The sequence below is a fragment of the Crocodylus porosus genome, unplaced genomic scaffold, assembly GCF_001723895.1.
Source record: "Crocodylus porosus isolate Cpor-Errol unplaced genomic scaffold, CroPor_comp1, whole genome shotgun sequence".
Classification (NCBI taxonomy): Eukaryota; Metazoa; Chordata; order Crocodylia; family Crocodylidae; genus Crocodylus; species Crocodylus porosus.
This window is the reverse complement of record NW_017728906.1, coordinates 22,804,007-22,816,178: the sequence shown is the minus strand read 5'-3', so window position 1 is coordinate 22,816,178 and position 12,172 is coordinate 22,804,007. Positions and strand designations below refer to the sequence as shown.

The 12,172-nt window shown below is 40.9% G+C and overlaps 1 long non-coding RNA gene across 1 annotated transcript; it reads right to left on the bottom strand.

Moving 5' to 3' along the window:
- Positions 1-5,804: 5,804 nt before the first annotated feature.
- On the bottom strand, positions 5,805-11,818 carry LOC109305806. Its single transcript, XR_002099724.1, has 3 exons — positions 11,715-11,818; positions 8,643-8,644; positions 5,805-5,817 (listed from the first exon to the last, which is right to left on the bottom strand). It is a non-coding gene; the product is annotated as an uncharacterized LOC109305806 (long non-coding RNA).
- Between the last annotated feature and the right edge of the window lie 354 nt (positions 11,819-12,172).

Here is a 12,172-nt window from a genome sequence, read left to right as displayed (position 1 = left end):
AGCATATGGAATAATCAAATACCCCAAAAATATGTAAGTGCACTGTAGAAGAATGAAGATGATTTAATTTTGGAAGTTTACTACAGAGTGAGTTCTGATAGTCCGTTCCTATGCATTGGGATAAACATGTATAGCTCTATGAAACAAGAAATATGTAAATAATGAAATGTAGAAAACACTATTGATTGTGTATACTCTCTGCCACTTCCCCAAACCCTCTTAAACAGATGACTTTTTTCAGCATGCTCAGAGAGCTCCAAAATCAGCTAATTATAGGAGAAGTTGGTGTAACTCTCTTCCTTCTAAAAGGATCCATACGTTTTCCTTCATTCTAGGCTCTACATATGCAGCAGGAGGAAGCCCATCAGGCCACAGTAATGGTTTTGTTTTTGTGAAAATGAAGTTGAATTTCCCCCCTCTCACTTTCTTCACTTCATGAACATGTAGTCACTCTGTCAAAATTGTTGATGGTTTTTCTCCAAACTTGTACTATCATGAGGGTAGCAGCAGTGGACACTACTGACAGCACTTGTGAGCTATGAAATAAGTTGTTGTGAGTGGGACAGAAAGTGTCAAATTTCACTTATTTTCCAGCATGGCACTTCAGTTTTCCTGTCCATGCTTCAGCAGAGAGGCAATATGGAGGAGCTCCTGGGGATGAGGGGGGAGAGCAGGAGTGAACATGTGTCAGGTCAGCTTGCCTAATAATTGCCTCTAGATCCAGCCCTTCTTTCCTCGTTGTATATCACATAGGGGAGTTGGACTTCTTGTCTCTAAAATCTCTAGAATCGTTGTATTGTGCAAACAGCCCACTTCATCTCTTTCCCTTTCCCTTGTTGTCTTGGAATAGCAGCCTTTTTTCCCCTGCCTGGTCATGTATTTAGTCCTATAACTTGGGTATCTTGCTGCAGTCCTGAAGCATATAGGATTGAACCTCGTATGTAAGATGTCTTTCTATAGTGTTTGTTTGTAAAGAAAATAAAGGAAAGGACAACCTATATCCCAAAGGAGGGAAGGCTGCCAAGTTGGACAATGTTAGATGCCTGTGGGTGTGTCTACGCACGCAGTAATTACTGTGCCTTTAAATTACTACTAGTACTTCATTAAGCAAATTTAATGCGCGGTAACTAGAGTTACTTGCACAGTAGCATTGATGAAGCCTTTTATGTAGCAATTTCCACTGGGGCCACCAATGTGACCTCAATATTTTGTATATTCATACTGAGTGCATAATGGGAGAACCAATCCAACTGCCATGCAGTTCCTTTACCTTCACAGAGTGAAATAGCTACTTGACTGAAGCAATTATTTACACTGTGCTGCCCCCAATCCCTTGAGACTCAAGAGCCTGGGGTACATGAGCCAGGAGTGGATTATACATATAAACAACACTGTCCATACAACTTTATTTTTTGTATAGGTCAAGTTACTTTTTCTTGCTTTGAAGAAGTTATAATCTGCAGAAGTTACAGAAAAGATGAAGGGGGAAGCTAGGACCCTGCAAAAAGCAGCGGGATTTGTCCAGAATCTTACTACATAAAGCTGATGACTAGATGGCATAGGCCAGTCCATTTTGCTCTCCAGTAGACTATCCTGCTTTTCATAAGCCTGGGCTTCAAAACCGGTAGAGCAGCCCCATAACAAATCCTTAGCAGTATATATCAGCACAAGTCCCTGCAGATTATTTTCTAAACCAATAGAACATAATCTAATACTTAACCTTTGCTTCTCTTTTACATTCTGCAGACTTAATAATGAGCAATAATGCTATCTTGCAGAGAGTACCTTTATTTTAATAAAGTGGTTGACCTTATCCACTTAAAGTTGGCAAGCACTTCAGTGTATTTGCTAAGACTATTAACAAATACTGCCATTCCCTTTTAAGGGAAATTTATCATTGTCATAATTTAGATCTATCCCCTTTCCAAAAATGCATACATTGAATAAATGGTTGAAGTTCTTCCAGCATGTTTTGTCCTCAAGTCAGTCTGTATTTTCCTTCAGTTATGTGTAAAATATAAATTTGCAGGATTCATAGCATTCAGTAAAGGAATAAAAATGATAAATCCTGTTTGAATTTTTTTTGGACTGTGTGAACGTGGAACTTTGAATATGGGTGAAAGAGTGGCCTTTGCTTTCAGTCAATTACATTTCCATTTTTCATGTATCCTTCACACAGGCAAGCAAAGGCAATGTGCAAAATTTAATACAATCCACAAATATTATATTTCTCTAAAATTAATCTTCATCGACTTTCATAAAGAAAAAGTATAACATGATAAGCATGGAGACACTTTTCCATTTATAGTTAAAAAGCATGGTCAACAATTAGAAAACATTCCACCAATGATACATTTCAGAGATCTCTAAGTATCCATAAATAAGACCCAAAAGTTCTTATTTCATGTGTTTAACAATATACCCAGTCAAAACTATGTTCAAAATAACAAATTAAACGCAACACAACATCAAAATAAAAATTCCTTATAGTAGTAAATACAAGAAGAGATGACTTATGGTGGTTATTAATTAGAAGGATTTAATCATAGTTTACATCTTTCAAGTCAAACAGGCACAGTACAATCATACATACATGTTCATATATCATACTGATGGATAAATCAAAATAGATGGTGATAGTTTATGTGTAAGATGGCATGATAACTTAAAACTGGAGGTAGAACTGTGTGAAGATTCATTATTTAGAAGGATGAATAATAGTATTTATGCTTTAGGTAGGTGAATATTTTATATATAGGTTACTAATAACTAGTTTTTGGGAAGTTATACTTTAGTTTAGTTTATTGTGCATGCGATTGTATTTCTACCCTTTTAAGATTTTAAACTTTTTGTTTAATACCATGCCTTTTGTATTCTAAGTATTTATTTCTTTGGGCAATGTAGTTTTCCTCATGTTGTTAGAATGTGTTAAACCATATGAGTAAAGATCTTCAACCTAGATTTTGTGATAGTTTTAGGATTCTTGGTAAGCCTCATGGACCTTATGTTTACAATAAACAAAATATGCTTAAAGCTTGAGTTTTTGAGGCACCGTCTTGATAGCCATAGATTTCTTGGCTACAGCCATGGCAAGTGGTAAAGTTGCCAGCAATGAGAAAAAGATGTGGAGGAGGAGAAAAGAATTAAATTCTATTGATGCTAACAGTGAAGGTGTAGTTACACCTTACAATTAGCATTTGCTAACTTTAAGGAACGGTAGTTCGTGTTTAAGTTAGCATCTGTTTTAAGCAGTTGCACATTAAGGGGTGCCTGCCCAGCTTGCCTACTCTCAGGGCAGGGTAGGTGACTCAGATTTACAGATTGCTGGGGTCCCATTAAGCTCACCAGTGTCTGCTACCCATATTGGGCTTCTGCTGCCCAGATCAGACTCACCACTCCCTAATGGCTTTGATTGGACCTACTGCCACTCTCCAGCCTTCCATTGGCCTGCTGCTGGCTATGCTTCTGTCCCCCAGCCTGGATCAAGTCAGCATCCCAGATAAGGTGTGCTGCTCCACTCTATCCCCAGCAAGCCTGGATCAGGTGTCCTATTCTCCCCTGACCCCACATCTCCTGGATCAGGCTTACCAGCCCCCAGCACCTTAGATCCTGTCTAACTGCCCCCCATGGTAGTTCCCAGCTCACTTGTGGCTCCTGGCACTGTGTAGAGGGAGCAAGCGGGGAAAGGGAACCTGTTTGCCACTGCTGCTGTTCTATGGGCTGGGCTCAGCTGAGAGAGCAGCACCATATAACTGGTCTGGGTCTGTGGAGCAGTCACATGTGACTGCAACATAAGCTGCCCAAAACTAGTTAGACACAATCCCTGCTGGAACAGGATTCTCTCAAAGCATCTCAGAGGGCCATTGTCTCATGTTTTCCTGCCAGGACGCTCCTGTTTTAAGAGCCCTTAACATGTATTTATGTTAACATAAATATGTCAACACCTTAAATAAAACAGTTCTTAAATTCCTGAAATCTAGCATCTTAAGGGCTCTGTCCTGTCCTTTTCTTTGTCCTGAAATCGCAGAGAAACTCAGGTGAGAGGTTGAAGAGGGGACTAGGGGCCTCTGATAATATTTTAATTACTGAATTTTAGATTTCTTTATCAGATCTTCTGTTTCCCTAATAGATTATTTTCAGAATAATGTGTTGCTGTTATGTTAAGTGGTACAGTCCTGTTAACCAGGACATAACATTACTTTTTAGGAATACTGATTATTGTGATGCATTTTTGGGAATGACCCTTCTGTTTCAGGGAATAATTGAAGTAAAAATACTTCTATTTCTCCTCAACAAAAATACTTTGAGGGATTGTTTTTTTTTTGTTTTTTTTTTAAAAGCACATATAACAACTAAAGGAAAACAAACAAACAAAAAACGTGTTAGTGGTGGGGGGCTGATAAAATACTTAGGTTTCACATTGTGTGGAAAAGGGAGAAAATTTCATTAAATAAGTTGCAATGTATTTTGAGTTTTAGACTTGAAATATGCAAAGAAGCAGATAATGGTGTGATGATACCTAATGACCTAAAGCTGAAGATATTCATCCATGAAGTCAGAGTTGGGCAGAACTTAACTTTTTCAGTTTGTGGGATTTTCTTTTCAGTGCTTCCTGTAATATAGTAATTACAAAGAGATTTGTTTTGGAAATATTGAAATATGGCCTTCCACAGGACCACAGATCTCTGAACTTTCCGAGTCCCTCCCATAGAGACAGAAGCAGAATTCCCACACTTCTGGCTCTGTGAGAGGGAACCTGGAAGCCCCAGGTGCTCAGTCCCAAAACAGTCTGATACAGACTGGAACTCTGATTCAGAGACCGAAAACTTGAAGCCTTGATTTCTAAGCAAACTACTAGGTGAACAACATGTTTGGTTTCTGATGGAAATCATTTGGGAGTGCCTACAATTTGCTGAAAGATTTTGTATTAAAATTAATAAAAAAAGGTTTTCTGTGACCACACACACAACCACTGCCACCAAGAAGTGATGGGTGGATCCATTTGGCAGCCTAACCTGTTGTCTCAGGAGCTGCTTGCCCATAGCTCAGATTTGAGATATTATGGAAGGGTTACTGAGACTCATCTTGCCCTCTGATTACTACTGCATGGTGCTTATCCATGTGGGTACCAACGATACTGCCAGGGGAGACCCTGAGCAGATCAAAGGGCTTTGGGAGCAAGGGTGAAGGGGACAGGATCAGGTAGTGTTCTCCTTGATTCTTCTGGGGAGTCTCCTGTGGTTTGGTGGTAGAATCCTGTCTGGCACACAGGAGACCCAGGTTCAATTCCTGGACATTTATACAGCTATAGCCATGGAGGCATCAAATATCTAGACTCAGTCTGGCCTTAGGATTCTGTCTCAATGGCCTAAAGAAGGGGAGGTGGAAGGTTTGGGAAGCTTCCACTCTTCTGTACTCCTGTCTAGGCAATCTCTCACTCAAACACCATGTTACGGAAGGATTGACAGTTGCCAGACTATGGAAGGGATCCTTCCAGTCAAGGGGAAGGGCCTGGGCAGGAACAGATGCATCCTGCAAATCAATGTATGGCTGTGCATATGGTGCGGAAAGAAGCCAAAGCCCTCCTGACACCACGGGATGTTGTTCCAAGAAGGACTGCCAGGAGGAGATAGGATCCACCTGACTAAGAGAGGCAAAAACATCTTTGCAGACAGGCTTGCTAACCTAGTAAGAAAGGCTTTAAAGGAGACTGAAACCCTGAGCTAAGTGGGGAATTGAGTGACATGGAGGAAGCACAAGCAGGAGGGGGCAACAGAGAAGGTGTCCTCATTATTCCTGAGAAAGTAGGGCAGTTATCTCAGGTGTCTGTACACAAATGCATGGAGCCTGGGAAACAAACAGGAAGAACTGGAAGTCCTTACACAGTCAGGGACCTATGATATGATTGGAATAATAGACTTGATGGGATAGCTCTCATGATTGTAGCACTATCATGGATGGGTAGAAACTATTCAGGAAGGACAGGCAAGGGAGAAGAGGAGGAGCTGAGCTTCATGTAAAAGAGCTGTATGACTGTTCAGAGCTACAGTATGAAACTGGAGATTGGCCTGTTGAAAGTCTCTGGGTTAGGGTCAGAAGGGAGAGCAACAAGGGTGATGTTGTGGTAGGTATCTGCTACAGACCAGGAGGATGAGGTAGATAAGGCTTTCTTCAAAACAGCTAGTGGTAGTTTCCTGATTACAGACCATGGTTCTCAGTGGGGACTTCAGTCACCTTGACATCTGCTGGGGGGGCAATGCACAGGAATCCAGGAACTTTTTAAAGAGTGTTGGGGACAACTCCCTGGTGAAAGTGTGGGGGAGGGAGGCAAACTAGGGGTCCTATTCTCCTTGATCTGGTGCCCACAAACAGGAAGAGTTAGTGGGGAATATAGTAGTGGATGGCAACTTGAGTAGCAGCAAGTACAAGATGACTGAGTTTAGGATCCCAAGGAAAGGAAGGAGGGAGACCAGCAGAGTAAGGACCCTGGACTTCAGAAAAGCAGACTTCAACTCCGCTTGGCGAATGCATTGGCAGGAAGCCAGTCTGAGGAGGAGAGGAGTCCAGGAGAGCTGGTGTACTTTAAAGAAGCCTTACTGAGGGCACAGGAATAAACCATGCTGATGTGCAGGAAGACTAGCAAGTATGGCAGAAGACCAGCTTGGCTTAGCAGGGAACTCTTCAGTGAGCTAAAACAAAAAAAGAAGCTTACAAGAAGTGGATATTTGGACAAACAACTACGGAGGAGTATAAAAACATTGCTCGGGCATGCAGGGTTGAAGTTGCACCTAGCAAGGGACATGAAGGGTAAGGAGAAGGGGTTCTACAAGTATGTCAGCAGAAAGAGAAGGATCGGGGAAGTGTGGATCCTTTACTAAATGGGGGAAGCAACCTAGTGACAGAGGATACGGAAAAGGTACTCAGTGCCTTTTTCACATCCGTTCTCGTAGGCAAGGTCAGCTCTGAGACTGCTGCACCTGGAAGCACAGTTTGGGGAGCAGGTGAACAGCCAACAGTGGCAAAAGTACAAGTTGGGGACTATTTAGAAAAGCTGGATGTGTACAAGTCCATGGGGATGGATGGGATGCACTGATTGCCTTCTACGTTGAGATGACTGGCTCCTGGATGCAGAGAGACCAGTGGATGTGGTGTACCCTGACTTGCAAGGCTTTTGATACAGTCTCCCATAAAGAAGCGTGGGTTTGATGAATGGATTGTAAAGTGGATAGAAAACTGGCTGGATTATCGGGCTTGGAGACTAGCAGTCAATGGTTCTATGTCTAGTTGGCAGCTGATATTAAGTGGAGTGTCCCAGGGGTTGGTCTTGGGGCTGGTTTTGTCCACTATGTTCATCAACGACCTGGAAGGTGAGATGCAGTGCACCCTCAGCAAGGCTGCAGATGATACGAAACTGGGGAGAGTAGTAGATATGCTGGAGGGTAGTACTAGGATTTGGTGAGAGTTCAATGAATTGGAGGATTGGACCAAAAGAAATCTTGTGAGATTCAACAAGGACAAGTGCACTTAGGACAGAGCAATCCCATGCACCACTACAGGCAGGGGGCTGACTAGCTAAGCAGCAGCTCTGTAGGAAAGGACTTGGGGATTACAGTGAACAATAACCTGAAGATGAACCAACAGTGTGCCCTTTGTTGAAAAGAAGGCTAACAGCATACTAGGCTGAATTACTAGGAGCATTGGCAGCAGATTGAGGGAAGTGATTCTTCCCCTCTGTTCAGCACTGGTGAGACCACATCTAGAGTACTTCTGGTCCACTTCTGGGTTGTTTGAATTGCCATAAAACATAGGTGGCTTAGTCCTGGTAGATGCTCCATACTTTTTAATGGAAGACTGCATATCTTTCTAAAATCCATGCTGCAGCTTCATCATTGTTAGGCCTGATACGGGCACCAGTTAGTAAAGTTCTATAGCTTGTGTTGTGGAAAGGCCAGAATTATAACGGGTCCCTTTTGCCTTTTAAAATCTATTCGTTACTGTATGTGACTAGATGAACCTATATATAAAATACCATGTATTTATTTGTTGTGCATAATTGTGTGTACACATTTTGCAGGTGTTAGCTTCCCATGCCATATGGCCTTTGAAAAGTCGACCATGTTAGAGGCAGTGTTGCCAACTCTCTGTAAATTTACAGACGCTTGGTAAATAACCAGGCCGAAAATGCCTGTCTATAGATTCTGTTAAAGTTTTGTGCCATTATAAATCAGGAAGCAAAAACAACTCCCACAAAAAAAAAAAAAAAAATAAAGCTGCTGAATCTGGTTGCATTATTAAAGCACAGACTGAGCATAAGAGCACCACCAGGACTAGGTGCAGATACATATACTTTTACTAGTAAAAGTCTCTACCTGTAATGGAACAAAAGTTTGGTGCACACAGATTGTTTTAAAAATGGTGGAACCCAGTCAAAGATTTGCAACTCCATGACCTCCTGCCAGAGGGTGAATGTGTTGTATTCAATACCAATCTGAATTATGCCACTTATAGTAAACCATGTAACTTAAATCAGTTCCACCTTGGGCTTTTTGAATGTCTGTACCTAGCTCCGTTGTCTAAGCAGGAGCAAAGCTCTCCAAAGGTAGCTTTTTTTGGAGATGCTGCCTTCCATCTGCCTCTAACACTGCTGGATGTCAAGTAGGCACAGTGGTCTTTCTTTGGGGGTCCATGCTAGTACGGGGAGTGGGACTGGTCAGGGTGGGGCTGGGAGTGCAGGGTGCAATTAGTGGATCCAGGGTGTGGAGGTGCATAGGGAACCCTGGGGGGTACAGCATAGTATTCAGTATAGTCAGGGATGTGGGGGTGAGTGGGGCAGAGACAAAACAATGTTAAAGGATTGCTGCAGTCAAGTAGGCTTATCAGCTAAAGAACTTTTTTTTAAATCTCCAAACTTTGCTATTGTTTGAACCCACTCTTTGTCCAGGTCTGGCAGAAGCGTTACTTTTGCTTAATGTACATCGCATGCAAGTAAAAACCTATGTCGGTACAAAAAGTTTGGTCATCACCAGTAAAAACTTTGAAAATCGTCATTACAAGAATTAGTCTTGGGTTGGTAACCTTTGTTAGAAGATGGGTACATGAACAAGTGATAACAAATGACATGGGTAGGAAGAGGACGTTTAGGTGTGCTAGTTGCTCTGTGGTAACAATTTCATGTATCCGCTGCACTTCAGTTAGTAGAATATACAGTACAGTAGCTTAGTCCTTCATTCAGGAATAAGCTGCCCAGTTTTAGTCTGGATTTAACAAGGAATAGGATGGAACATGCTATGCAGTGTCTACAGTTAACTCAGTGTAATTTGTCTGCCTGTCAATACCTTAGTAGGCATAATATAATTATAATCGCACTCTCTATTCTAAAAAGACAGAAAATAAAATTATCCTGTAATCTTTGATTGTTTGGACTACAGAAACAGGTTTGTGTAAGTTCAGGTAGTGATAAACCAGGGCCCACATCATTTAAAATAAAAAACAGATCTCTACTATATTTGGTATTAAATGGCAGATTTGGTGTTCTTTTTGTTTGGGAGGCCAAGTCCTAAAATAACAGAAGAATATTGTTCCTTTATTATCTTCCCTTACAAAATGTTTGCTTCAAAGCAGCATGGAGGCATGTTGCAATAAGCATGGGAGAAGTTGTGCTATTTCTTCTTGTGATATAGTTCTTTGCTGCTAAAAAAGAGGGCTCTGGTCTCCAAGCTTGTAAATATTATGCTTTATACAAAAAGTAAATCTGAAACAGAAAAGAAGGGAAAACCTTTTTCTTTAGGAATTTTTAAACCGTAATTTTACTAGGTATCATCCAGAGTAAATGGATGATAAAATATGGCTTTCTTGGTGTTCCAAGAGAATGTATGTGCCTAAGACATGTTCTTGGCAGTCATAATGGTATTAAGTTTTTCATAGAAATAAGAAGAACTGGCAGTGAAGAGAGCGATACAATGCATGCAGTATAAAACACTTAATCCTGGAATCTGGACAAGTTCTGAGTGTACTAATGTAAATTTATTGAAACATAGGTTGGCACTTTATTTATATCCCATTTTAAATGAATGCTGTTGAGGATGGTGTTTGTTTATAAAAGCTACAACACCCATAAAACTTATGCTCTTGGTGAGTTGAGCAGAATATTTAAAGGGACCCTTTTATATCAAGTTAATTTGGTTCAAACAAAATTGCTTAACAGAAATAAAAAAAAAATGCTAATTTCCTATCACTGAAAAATAGAAGGAGCTGTTGCTGCTGGGAAGCTGCTGCCAAAAGCAACCCTGTCCTACCCAGTTCAAGATAAGAGAGTATATTTAGGAGCTGCTTGTGCTGAGCAGTACCAGGTGTCTGCCTTCCGTGCGAGAGGCCTGTCAGAAACCTGGTTCTTAACTAGTGCAGAGAATAGCTATCTGACAGTATTGCTTTAAATCATTTTGAGACTCCTTTATCAACTGTCCTTGACCGTTTTTGTTTTTCGAAGACACTAAAGCAAAGGTGTAGCATTTTTTTTTGTATATGGTTTAAAAAACAGGGTTACTTGGACCCTGCTGCTCCCATATGGTTCCTTCATATTACATTTATTATATGACAAGAAACCACAGCAAGAGATGCTAGTACAACCCTGTGAGGGATAAAAAGGAAGGCCCAAAAGATGCCAATGTTGAGCTTCCATCAGATATCCCAATGCGCAAAATAATGCCAGGCCCTCTTGAATGAATGAGACTGGATGGTAATAGACAACAGTACAGGACTTCACAGAGTATGTGCTAATTATTATTGCTAACGTGTACACTTTTTTGTTTTCTGTGTTCATGATGGCAGCTTCTCATTGCCTTTGTATTAGAGCAGATGGCGATGTGGTTGTGGGTGGAGCTACCAGGAGTACAGCCATATTTTGTTTTGCCAATTTAACCTTTGTGTTGAAATTCTTGATGTCAGAGCTTTAATGGGGAAACATATGTGCTTTAAAATAATGGAAGTCTTTCGGTTTTGGTTATATGATTTATAAAAATGCTTTTCAATTTAAATTTATTAATTTGGCATATTTTGAAATATGAAGTGCATGGAAGCCGGATGCATTTTATTGAGTCCATATATGCCTTTCAGCATAAGTAACCAATGACACCCCCAAATTTAGAAGTTGAATGAGTAAACGAAATTGAAGAACTTGAATGTAATACTTTTTGGCACTATTTATATAAGTATTTATATGGAAGGGCTGAATCTAAAAAGTAGGCAAGGGTACAGGGAACATAATCACAACATGGGATAATAAAGGTATATAGTTATTAGAAACTGAGGAAAGGGGAATTTGACTTGCTTTGAAACTCTAAGGGTTCATCCAGACGAGCGCGAGGCATGGTTCGGGAACAAAAAAATGTTCCCTGTGCTGCAATTTGCAGTGCAAGGGCAAAATTAGACCCCTGATTATCCAAGGGTCAGAAAATATCACAGGCAAAAAAAGTGGGGCAGGGCATAGTTATTACTTACAATTCCAATTGGTAATTCAAGAGCAAGACCTTATGAAGGGGGATAAGGCAAAATGCTGCGTTTATTGATTACATAGAGGTTCGGACACCACTCATAGATGCACACACATCATTGTGCACATCATTATACACACGAACACAAAACAACCATTTTATTCAGACATAGTTACCAGCAGCAGTTGTTCAATAATGGCATTGGGTGGCTGGCCCAGGCCTTACTGAGAGAGAAAGATCCTGTAGATAACAGCTTGGAGCGGGGTAAAACAGACGTGTCTGTGCTCCAACAAAACAGCAGTTGAGAGAGAGACTTGCCCAACTTGGCATTTTTGAAGTCTTCTTTTTATAGGGGATAGCATCATTTGTTTCAGTGCTTTTGGGGTTTTTCCATACCCAGCTTCTGTTTTTTGCAGTTGTTCTTCATTCATCTTCAGCTTATCTCAGCCTGAGGTCAGTTTGGTTGTCAAAGTTGGTATCTCAGACTTGGAATGGTTTTTGCTGCCCATCTGGCAGGATGTGTGCATGCATCTTCCTCATTATCTCCCTTGTGCCCTAGGCTTCAAAGGGATTGTTCAGCCATCCATTAATTAATTTACTGACTGGTAAATTACACTTTTGGTGCCGTGTTGCTTACACAAACAGTTACATTTTCTTTTGCCAGTCTCTATGCCATTCTCTCA